The 12445-nt window shown below is 53.0% G+C and overlaps 1 long non-coding RNA gene across 1 annotated transcript in view; it reads left to right on the top strand.

Moving 5' to 3' along the window:
• The window catches only part of LOC140409582 (uncharacterized), a 118541-nt gene extending 115662 nt beyond the window's left edge, over positions 1–2879 (top strand). Inside the window, exon 3 of the long non-coding RNA XR_011940406.1 lies at positions 1025–2879. This is a non-coding gene — a long non-coding RNA (uncharacterized lncRNA). The remainder of the gene's footprint in view (positions 1–1024) is intronic.
• The last annotated feature ends 9566 nt before the right edge of the window (positions 2880–12445 follow it).

Genomic DNA, 12445 nt, shown 5'->3' with positions numbered 1-12445 from the left:
TTGAAGACCCGCCAGTTGGCGCCAAGATTTCCAGAGATCTGGAGCTGTGGTGGTGTCTGGATCTTTTCCATGCCGCTGGAAGGCAGTTGCTGGTCGTCAGAGAATTTTCGAAGGTAAATTACTTAGAAGCAGTAGCCACGCCTGGTATCATGTCGTGTTATTCACCCTGGGGTAACACGGACTGCAACACGATGCAGATAAACGATAAAGCATACACCAAACGTAGGTGTTGGTTCAATAAGATTTATTGAACTTCAGTAATGAAGCACCAGCTGCCTGTGGGTTGACTCTCTACTACTCTAAGTAAACTAACATCTAACTATCTAGACCAGGCTAGCTCTGATCCATGTGTGGAAGGTGTTGAATAATTTGTACACCCTGACTGTCACTACAGGTGTCACCAGTGGAAAGAGGCAGAGTGCTGATGCCGCGTGTGTTTTATAGTTGGAAGCCCCCCTCTGGTGTTCTGTCTGGTGATTGATTGTGTTCTGTTCTGTATGTTGATTGGCCCACCTGGGTGTCTGTCACTGCCTGCTTTTACATCATGATGTGCATGGTGCATATTATGACAGTCCCCATTGGCTGCAGGTTAGTGTCCTTGCTGCCTGCTCCAACTGGCACATTAAAACAGATAATAATGACATCAGTGTACAATGTCAGCAGGTAAGTCACCTGATCAATTTTTCATCCCCACCCAGTGTCCAATTTGCAGATAGGGTTAAAATTGCCGCACTAGGGTTTTTCACTCTAGTGTCTGAGCTCCACGCTTGAATATTTCAACCCTGAGATACCCAACACATTGTTTTGCTTTATGCACCTGCTTACTGTCATCCTGTTTTCAATTTTAACCTAGCCATGTAGGGTAGAAGCAAATCTAAAGGATGTGTTATCCACATGTATTACTGAGTAGATCTGGTAGTTGTCTGCTTTGAAGTCCACTGTACTCACCAAATAAAAGGTACAAGTGTATCAAAAGATCAAATGTGACATCTACATCTCAGAATCTTTTTCTTTTGTATTTTAGATGCATATCCCAAGAGATGTACCGCTCGTAGTCTTTTTTGTCTTCAAGGATATTACGTATGTTATATTAACTGTAACTACCACTGAACCAACTTCTGGGACTACCTTCGGACCAACCTCTGGGGACGCTGCGATTATTATTTCAATTGTTATCTCTTTACTGTTGGTGTTTGGCATTGTTGGACTTTTAATCTGGTACTTTGTATGTGTTAGATCAAAAGGTTTTAATTTCCCAAGAATGTTGAAAAAGTCCAGAGAAAATTCCCCTAATCTGGATGTGACACAACAAGATGTTCAGCCACAATACTCCTGCAATCTTCAACCAACCCTTGAGATGCAGCTTTCGACTGGAAACACCATTCCAAAGTATCAAGTTGATAACTTACAAGATCCAACTCATCCTTATGAGAATGTTATGATTGGTCCCGTTAACCAAATTGAAGAAAATGTGATGAATTATGTATACATATCAGATGAAGATCAACAGCCTGTGGATTCTAATGAGGCTGTTTATGAAAATAGCCCCTCAATGAATGAATCGGCTGTGTACTGTAACTATGCAGGCCATATAAATGATGAACATGATGATACTTACATTATTCCAAGCGAGTAATCACTTACGCCGTGTCAATCCCATTGAAAAGTAAGATTGCATTGGTGTTTCTTCGACATTGAAAATTGGAGAGGGATTGTCCAACTAATTGTTAATACAGAAATAATGTGAACCCAATGTGAAAAATAATGAACTCAGATTATGATGCACAAAGCAATGGAACATTGAAACTGCTGCTTGAAAGAAAACAATGGGCTGGTAATTTAGGCTCAGGCCAATAAAGGAAATGGAAAAGAACATTGTACTCTATCAGATATTTTGTATCAAAGTTGTCTTTCCAAACTGAGATCCTGATAAAACTGGTTTGCAGAGAGAGAGAGAAAGAGAGGGCGACTGTTTTCTAATCAGAGATTTGACATCAGAGATTTGACACTTGGCCCAGTCTAGAACCAAGGGGAAAGATTTCTGACAACTGAAAGAAATCAATAAGAAATCATCCATGCGGGGCTAGTTATTCATCTGACCATTGTTTTACTACAGCACTTCTATCTATTTAGTATAAATTCCATTCATCGTACTGACCCAGATTTTACCGCTACGATGATAATAAAATTGTCAGCATTCATCGTCATTACCCTGTGAATGTGACAGCAACAGAATGCAAACGTTTGAGAACACGCATGAAAAGTTTCAAAAACAGCTTCTTCCTCGCTATTACCAGACTCCTAAACTCCTCTTATGGACTGACCCTATTAATACTACATTCCTGTACACTTCACCCGATGTTGGTGTCTATGTATCTATGTATATGCGGACCTTGTGTTGCCCTATTATGTATTTTCTTTTTCTTTTCTTTTCATGTACTTAATGACCTGTTTGAGCTGCTCACAGAAAAATACTTTTCACTGTACCTTGGTACACGTGACAATAAACAAATCCAATCCAATCCAACTTCTGCCAACAGCAAGGGTGGAGTTAAATAATGCAATCCAGAAGCTGTTGTCAGTAATTCCCTGCTCCTTCATAAAGTTGAAGTCCTCACAGATAAAAACCAAACGGAACTTAAGTGCCTTTCCACATTTTGCCTATTATTCAAGTGTTTAAAAACACTTGAAAAAGTGGCATCTTGTTGAATGAGGTGTAACTGGGTTATAAATGATGTATTGAGTAAAGATTATCACTGAACAACCTTTCTGTCTCTGAAAAAAACATTTTATGTTTGTTCAATATTCCATGCTAAAATTCATATATTTGGAAGGTATTTTATCCCAGTTTGTTTATACTATTTCAGCTTCTATTTTAATCATCTGTATTTTACTTGTTGTAACATAATAAAATGTGAATGATAAAATCTATTTGTTACTTCCTGGTTTGCAGTCTGAGAGAATTCTTCATTGCAATTGGTTACTTACCCTGCTTCGTGACATAATTATTATTGGATGCTGGAGATGCCCAATAGCTGGCACCAGAAAATGAAATTAATATCAGGAAAGGCAAAATTGATAAGAGAATGATCTTTCTGGACAGCTTTACTTGAAGTCAGCAGCGAGCACTACCCCTTCATCGCTGATTACAAAGTTTGAATTATTATTGAAATTTTCATTAGCTATACAATAACAAGGGTACAGCTCTTTCTAATGGCCCTTTTATATCAGTGCACCATCAACAATAGCAGCCTTGGGCTTGATTTTGAGGACCCATTGGGGCTGGGAGCAGAGGCGGGCAGATGTTAAATATAGCAGCACGGTAGCATGGTGGTTAGCACAATTGCTTCACAGCTCCAGGGTCCCAGGTTTGATTCCCGGCTTGGGTCACTGTCTGTGCGGAGTCTGCACGTTCTCCCCATGTATACGTGGGTTTCCTCCGGGTGCTCCGGTTTCCTCTCACAGTCCACAGATGTGCAGGTCAGGTGGATCGGCCATGCTAAATTGCCCTTAGTGTTCAAAATTGCCCTTAGTGTTGGGTGGCGTTACTGGGTTATGGGGATAGGGTGGAGGTGTGGGCTGGGGTAGGGTGCTCTTTCAAAGAACCGGTGCAGACTCGATGGGCCGAATGGCCTCCTTCTGCACTGTAAATTCTATGACACTGCTGTCGACCTGTGAGCTGGTTCCCGAGTCCCATCCCACTCTCAAGTCATTTTTGTGGAGGCAGTATGAGGGGTTGACAGGATTACTCACCTGGACATGATGTGTAGCCAATTAATGTTAATGGCCCATTAAAGTCAACTAAAGGCAAGCAACTGGAATTTTCCAGTCAGCCTCTCGGCCTCCTGGGAGGAAATCCAGGGGCCAGCACTCCAGGCAGGTTTAGAGGTCCACTTTGCCTTCCTGGGTGGTGCAGCAGCCACAAGCTTCATGCAACTCCCCTCTCTTCCCTTTCCCCAACCTCTCCTCCAAAATATGGCCTGGCTGCAAAAGCCATTTTTGAATTTAAATTTTAAAAATTTGGGGAGAAGGTGCCTCCATTGCCCTTACTTACTTTCCATTACAGCCTGTAGGCCCTTTCAAATGGAAGGCCTCTAATGGGCCCGCCAGCTTTGGGAGCCCACACACTTTCCTTTTTTGGATGGCAATCCTGCCACCTAGCCATTAATTGGCTGCCCCAGGGAGGATTACAATGGACGCTCTTTCCCACGCTGTGATGTCTCCTGACCCACCTTTTAGCCTGACTGTAGGAATCCACAGGGAGAATCCTGCCTCTTCCATTTAGTCCAATGATGTGCAGGTTAGATGTATTGGCCATGCAAAATTTCCCCTTTCTGTCCAGGGATGCACAAATTTGGTGGGGTTATGAGGATAGAGCGGGGTGGGCAGGGGAGTGGACCTAGCCTCTTGTTGAGACTCAATAGGCTGAATAACCTCCTTTTGCGGGGATTCTATGATACTGTCACCAATGAAGTTGAGAACAAATCCAAGAACTGAATTTTACACCTCCTCCCGCTGGTGGAGTTTTACGTTCATGCCAAAGTGAATGGAATGTCGAAGAGCTAGCCGTGTTTTATAGCACAGACCCTGCTGCGACAGTGCTGCAAATCTCAACCCCAATCCAGGGCTGCATTCTCTGATTTTGTGGCTATGTCTGGAGGAAGCATCTGGACTAAAACGTCGGCGACATCCCCGCACCGATGCTCCGCCCGGTAGCAGCCGTGGCACGTAAAGCCTTTACCTGCAGATAAGGACGCAGCATGGCCGGGTCCGTGACTGCACATGCGCATGGCAGCAGCCTGCGGCAGCCGAGCTGTACAACATGCGCCAGCCGCATGCGGACCTGGCCTGCCAGATAGTGCCCCCCCCTGTAACACCCCTCGCCACCCCAGTACTACCCCCCGACCAGTCCCCCCAGCCCCCGCTGAAGTTCCCCTACCAGCGGAATGCCCCCCCCCCCCCCCCCACCCCCCGACTGTGGCGGTCCTGGACACAGTCCGCAGCCGCCACATAAGGTCTCAAAAATGGAGAGGACACGCAACCGACGCCATCGGGAAGTCGGCCCATCGGGGAAGGAGCATCGGGGGAGGGCCTCAGGTGACGTCCTGAGGCTGTCCCAACCGTGTGCGGCGTACTCCTTGAGTACTCTGTTTTTGAGAGGGCGGAACATCCGAAAAACGGCGCTGCCTTAATTTCAGCCTAAAAACTGATTCTCCGGCCAATCGACAAACGCGATTTCGGCGTCGGCAATCGGAGAATCCCGCCCCATTTTCTTTGGCTTCACAGTACAGTTGCCAGCTATTATGGATGGGTCATGTGGTGAATGTATGATTATGGATAATTCACCAGTGCACTGTATTATGTTATGTTATGTTATTAACCCTGTAGGCTCCACCTGTGGGCCATTGTTGTGGCTTCACCCACAGGGGGATATGTTGGGGCATGTACGGTCTCCGCCCATGGCTCCTCCCCTTTAGAGGAAGTATAAGAGCAGGTGACCTGCGGGGCCACCTTCAGTATTGTACCAGTCGCAGGCAGGCACAGTTCTAAGCTGATTAAAACCACGGTTTACTTCTCCACGTGTCTTCGAGTGAATTGATGGTCGCATCAATTTAATCAGCTTAAAATACTACTATGGAATCAGCCCTCAAACCTGACAGACTGGAACTCGATCTACAGGCCGCGGAGGCGAAAGACATTTTTTTCCATTGGCTTTGATGCTTCAAGGCCTATCTCGCTGCGTCGTCTACACCATCCATCACTGATGAACAGAAGCTGAGTCTCCTCCATGAATGGGTGAGCCATCGCATTTCTGTCCAGCTCGACGAAGCCGCTTCCTATACAGAGGCCCTCGCACTACTCGAACGCCTCTACATGCGGCCTGTGAACGAGGTCCACGCGCGGCACGTCTTCACCACTCGCTGCCAGCACCCCAGGAGTCGCTAGATGACTACCTACGTGACCTCAAAGCCCTCGCGCGCAACTGTAACTACCAGGCCGTTCCGGCCACTCAGCACATGGAGCTCGCCGTCCAAGACGTTTACGTGGCGGGGGTCCGATCGAACTATGTGAGATAAAGGGGCCCAGGACCTGGACAACACGGTAAAACTGGCTACCTCTCTGGAGGTCGTTTTTCAGAGCCTTACTGCGTTCTTGGTCGACCACGTGACCCCCTTGTGGGCCCCCGACCAGAGACTACCGCAGGCCTGTGCCACGCGGCCGCCCGCCCATCATGGGGGGGCTACCCTGCTATTTTTGCAGCCAGTCCCAACACCCCCGTCAGCACTGCCCGGCCCGCAACATGAACTGCAGCAGCTGCGGGCGAAAAGGACACTGAGCCAAGGTCTGCCTGGAAAGGTTAAAGAACTCAAACTCACAGACGCGATCCACAGACTCACAGGCCTGCAGACCCCGCAATGTGGCAGCGTGTCTGCCGACTCCGCCTCCGCACAACACGTGCGACTCATGGGGGCTGCCATCTTGGCCATCCTCCCCCATGCGGCCGACCACGTGCGATCCATGGGGGCCGCCATCTTGGACGCCATCTTCCTCGCCACCCGCCACGCTCGACCAACGGGGGCCGCCATCTTGGCCACCATCTGCTACGCCGCTCGACATGTACGACCTACACGGACAGCCATCGCGGGGCCACCCAAGCACCTCCGATCACGCCGTCGGCTACCCACAACTCAGCACGGTCACCCTGGACCAGTCGCGACCCAAGCACCTCCGGAGATCCATGATGGCCGTCCGGGTTAACGGGTACGAGACACCTTGCCTTTTCGACTCCGGGAGCACAGAGAGCTTTAGTCACCTGGATCTGGTAAGACGCTGCTCGTTCCTAATATTCCCGACGCAACAAACTATCTCCCTCGCCTCTGGGTCGCACGCAGTACAAATCCAAGGGTGCACCACTGCAACCTTAGCGATACAGGGTGCTGAGTATACTAATTTTCAACTATATGTGCTCCCAGGCCTCTGCGCCCCTCTCCTTTTGGGACTCGACTTCCAGTGCAACCTCAGGAGCCTAACTCTTAGGTTCGGGGGCCCCCTGCCCCCACTCACCATATGCAGCCTCGCGGATCTCACCGCAAATCTCACCACCGATTGCAAGCCAGTAGCCACCAGGAGTAGGCGGTATCCCTGGAGTGACAGTGGTGGGGACAGTGGGAGGGGAGATCCCAGCCCACCTGCAACGTCTGCTCTTCCCCTCCACCACTCGCCCTATCTGGCCAGCCCAGACCAGCCCACCCCTCACACCCATATGACAGATCACCGAGGCAGGTTGTAACAGTGTGAACAGATGTTAAATATGAAAACATATAAACAGATACGTGCCCTAGCCCCTATCACTAAACTGTGCCCTGCACCCATGCTAACTTAACTGGTAGTCTCTGGCCTACTGGCCCCAACGCTCCATCTAGGTAGATACCCAGACGGTACAGCAGGAGTGGAGGCGGCCTGCTGTGATTCCTGCCTTGCGACCTGGGTCCTCGTTGGCGGCCGTCTTCTATGGCGACCAGGCCTGGAGGGGCCTGGCTGCTGCTCGGGTCTCCCAGGTGGCATAGTGCCACCCTATTCTAGCCGCTACCCACCAGATGTGCCAGGGACAGAAGCGGGGGTGTCCGAGGTGCTGCCGTGTTCTGGCACCCCCCCTATGGGAGTCACTTGCATGTGCGCCATCCCCTCCTCCTCCCTCATAGTGCCCGATGGCCCCCAGGCTACTCCATGGGATGGGGGTGCTAGCAGAGTAAGCCTTGAGGCTCCCCCGCCACCAGGCACTGCTACTCCGGAGGCCCGCTCTGATCTTAACCATGGTATGCATGCTCCCTCTCCCTCTGGGACTGGGCCATCTCCCTCTGTGTCCACACTGTGGTAGTATGTATTGGGGGTCATGTGGGACTGGAAGCCCTAATGTCATTGGCTGACTGATCCCGGGTCCTGGTTGGCCGTTGACCTCATGCTCCGCCCTGAAGGCGAAGTATAAGAAGCCGGTGCCTTCCCCCGCAGGCCAGTTTACTATCGGGCTGCTGGGGAACAGACACGCTTAATAAAGCCTCATCGACTTCACTCTATTCGTCTCACGGAGTCTTTGTGCGCCACACATACCACGTCGGCCAGCACCTGGGCAACGCTGCCAATGTTCTCAGCCATGGCTCGCTGTGACTGGGCCACCGTCAGAAGTGCCACGGCAATTTCCAGGTGGTTCTCGCACATGGCTCCCTGTGAGGTGGCAAACCGGCCCTGGGCCTCATCCAGCGCCTGCACAGAATGCCCAGGCCTTGGATATCTGACCATAGCCGCAACCACCTCCCCCAATGCCTCCACCACAGACGCCACCCGTGCGGTCTTGGCCTTGGCAGTACGCATGGCCGGCACCACCTCCTGCTCCTGCACGTGGTTGGACACCTGCGCGCACAGATGCTGGATGCTCACCGACAACTGCTCATGCAGTCCTTGGCTCTGTGACTGCAGCTTGACTACACATGGACTGTCCATTCCAGAAGCCACAAACCTGTCTGGGCGGCAGCTAGTTCCTGGGGTCAGCCTGACCTCTGACCGTCCGCCCTCTCAGCTTTTCCTACCTCCACCTGCTGTAGCGGATCAGCTGTGTGGTGAGCACCAGATAGTGTCCCATGAGCCTCTTCACTAAAGTGCCCAATCGAGGTGAGTGTCTCTGGGAGGATGGAGGGTGTTGAAGACAGCTGTGATGGGAAATCTGTGTAATCCTCAGACTCCAGCTCCGGGGTGTCTTGGGTCTCAGGTCCATGGCTCGCACCCGTGCTGCTGTCCTCATCACAGCTCGGCATCCTGGGCTCCGGCTGTGGCACTGACATGGGGCGGGGGACACCAGATGGACCTGCCCATCACCAGCAGGTCCTGCAAGACACCAGAAAAGACGCATTGTTAGACGCGGGCCTGGGGGTGAGGGAGTGGGGGTGGTGGGGGTGAGGGTGAGGATGGAGTGGGGGTGGTGGGGGTGAGGGTGAGGGGTGAGTGGGGGTGGTGGGGGCGAGGGTGAGAGGGGGGTGGGGGTGAGGGGTGAGTGGGGGTGGTGGGGATGAGGATGAAGGTGAGGGTGCAGGTGGGATTGAGGGTGGGGATGAGGATGAGGGTGGTGTGATGTGGGGGTGATGTTGGTGGGGGGGGGGGGGTAGTTGACATAGAGAACTGCACTCAGCAGATCTCACTTCATCGCCTGTGGCCGATCTCCAGCCTGGCAGCCTCCCTTTCCTCCAGGCCACTGACCACACCCCAGGCCCTCTGCGGGTGCCAAGCTGGAGACCCTGCTGAACGCGATGGAGGAGAGGGGGGCCACGCTCTCCTCCGCCCTCTGCTCAGGTCTGGCGGTCCCCCTCCTATCTTCTCCCGCTCCCGGTGGTTATGGGTGGCCTTCTCTTTGGGGGGGGGGGGCGGCAAATGGAAAATGCACAGTGTTAGACAGCCGGAGCATGCAGCCAAGGGAGCGGGTAGCTGGTGCCTCAGTGGCCAGAACACCAGGCCATGGTGGCGGTATGGGTACTGAATGTGGTGCAGGGTGGGGGTTCGGCCGTCCTCCAGATGTGAGGGGGGGAGTCAAGTTACGGTTGCATGGGACGGTGGTTAATTCCAGGGGCACAGTGTTGCCTACTCACCCTGGCCTCGCTGAGGAGGTTGTGCAGTTTTTTAAGGCACTGCTGGCCGGTCCGGACGTGTTGCTGGTTGCGTTCACCACCTCTGCCACCTGCGCCCAGTCACGGCAGATGGCGGCGACTGGCCGCCTTCTTTTCGGGCCGGGGGAGAGCGTGGCCCGCCTCTCCTCCATCGCGTCCAGCTGGGTCTCCAGCTTGGCATCCGTATATCATGGGGTCACGCATCTTGCTGCCATTTTGTTGGCTGGCATGGTATGTGTGGGGAATGAAGTGTGTATATGTGGCTGCAGCTTGTCAGCCTCCTGAGTGTCAATCGCGAATCCGGTGAATCCGGCACCGTTTCTCATTGGGATCAATTGTGTTTCACATGGCGCCGGTGCTAGCCCCTCCACAGTCGCTGAATCGGCTCAGGTGCAGTGTCAGTTTAGCTGTCGTAGAACTCTAAGAATCTTGCTTGGAAGAACTCCGGAATCAAAACTTAGGGCTGGATTCTCCGATTTTGAGGCTATGTCCGGAGGAAGTGTCTAGTTTTATGATGAAAAAGTCGGCGACACCCCCGCACCGCGGCACGTAAAACCCCCAGCGTTCCCGACAGAAACGGCCAGAGAATTGCCGGGTCCGTGGCCGCGCATGGCGACGACCTCCAGCGCTCTCACCGTACAACATGGCGCCGGCCGCATTGGGACACGGCCTGCCAGATAGTGCCCCCCTGAAAACCCCCTCGTCACCCCCGGACCAACCCCCAACAGTCCCCCCAGCCTCCGCCGAAGCCCTCCCGGCCAGCGGAATGGCTTTCCCCCCCGACTGTGGCGGCACTGGACACAGTCCGCAGCCGTCCAGCGAGGTTGACATAAACGTGTCCCACGTCGTTGGGAACTCGGCCCATCGGGGGCGGCCCATCGGGGGCGGACCATCGGGGGAGGGCCTTCAGTCGATGTCCTGAGGCCGTCCCATCGGCGTGCGGTGTACTCACTGATGGTGCCGTTTGCCGTTTTGGAGGGGGTGGAGCATCCAAATACAGGCGCCGCCCCCGATTTTAGCATCAAAAGGGATTCTCCGCCCAATCGCCGAATACGATTTTGGCATCGGCAAGCAGAGAATCCCGTCCTTAGTCTCAGGAATGGAGAATCCAGCCCTTTATCTGATTCCAGCACAGTTGGGGAACCTGCCTGCAGTGGGAATGAAGACGTTTGCACAGCATGCAGGGCCATAGGGCACGAATCTCTGGAAAGGATTCTAAATATGGTAGCGAGTGGTAACTGCTGTGAGCTTCCCGGCGCCCGGCCCCGTGAGGCCAGTAGCGCAATGCAACGTTAATTGGTCCAGTTAACGAGGCCCCACAGGCTTCTCGCCACAAATGAAAGCCCACCAGCCGATTTACTGGCACCGCGCTCGCCAGCCTCGCTAACAAGGTCGAGCAGCACTTAAACAGCACTTGCACAGCCAGCCCCACTCAGCTCACAGCCATGGCGCTGAGACGACCGGCCCCAAGGTTTGGAGATGCAGATCTGGGGAGGCTCCTCAATGCGGTCGTGGCCAGTAAAGATGTCCTGTACCTCAGTGGGTCCCGGAGGGTCAACCACAGGGCAGCTTCCCCGAGACCTTTCCGCCCCACGCGAGCATCCCAGTCAACCTCTCATGTGCCCCCCAACCCTCCCTTCACACCCTCCTTTCACCCCCCCCCCTCTCCCTTCAACCCACCCAAACCCTTCCTTCACCCCCCCCCCCCCCCCCTCCCTCACTACTGTGAACTACAAGTGTTTCTGACAGTGCCTTCTCTGTGTCTCCACAGGAGAATTTCTCCCACAATCGCCGGGAGAGGGCCCAGACTGGCAGAGGGGTGCCGGGCATAAAAATCCTCATGACCTTCAAGGAACAGGCCCTGGACGTGACAGGGGTGGCCCAGAACAGAACAGTCATGAATGCGGAGGTTGGCTCACACCGCAGAGGTGTGGAACCACCAGGCCTCACTCAGAGGACCTATCAAACGTGTTGTTAATGCCATACAGAGTGACCGACCTGCCCCCCTGACCACATGTCCTTTCCCACAGGTCCTGCAGCCGATGGTGCCTGCCCATTCATGGTGGCCCCCTCCCCTGTGTTCCATGAGACCACCTCGGAGGAGAGCTCCAAGGATTCCACAATCGATGAGTCACAACTGTCATGTTCACCATCCACCAGCACAGATACACACACCTTGGTGGGCAATGTTAGTGGTCAGGCTTCTGGGCCACAATCTAGTGAGCATCACACAGTTGCTGATGTGCATCAGGTGGAGGCAGGAACCCCCAGGATGACAGCAGTTGGAGGTCTGCTGGATCCCAGGACCCAGCTGGGTCCCAGCCAGATGCTAAGCCTATGGACCAGGCTATCCCGGGCCTGATGGAGACGTTAGGGAGTGGCCGGGACATTCAGTGGGAGATGTCAGTGAAATTCCAGCAGGTCCATTGCTGATTAGCGGAGTCCCAGAGACTACAGGCGCAGGAGATGTCGCCGACAACACTGCTAGGGTGGCGACCGCAGTGGAGAGCCCGATGCACGACATCAGCAGAATAATGGAGTTGACCAAGGCATTGTGTAGTCATGACAGCCATGGCTGAGGGTCTCGGCAGAATGTCCGACTCGCTGGGAGATGTCACCCAGTACCAGGCTGACCATTATGAGGTTCTGCGGGACATGTCTGGGTCTCAGATCGGAATGGCCAAGGTGCTGCGGAGATTGTCCCAGTCACAGGTGGACATTGCCGAGGTGCAGCAGAGCATGCCCTAGTCACTGAGGAGCATTGCTGTGGGCATCATGCAGACATCAGGGAG

This window comes from Scyliorhinus torazame, chromosome 3 (genome assembly GCF_047496885.1).
Source record: "Scyliorhinus torazame isolate Kashiwa2021f chromosome 3, sScyTor2.1, whole genome shotgun sequence".
NCBI lineage: Eukaryota > Metazoa > Chordata > Chondrichthyes > Carcharhiniformes > Scyliorhinidae > Scyliorhinus > Scyliorhinus torazame.
This window is presented reverse-complemented; position numbering and strand designations above follow the sequence as displayed.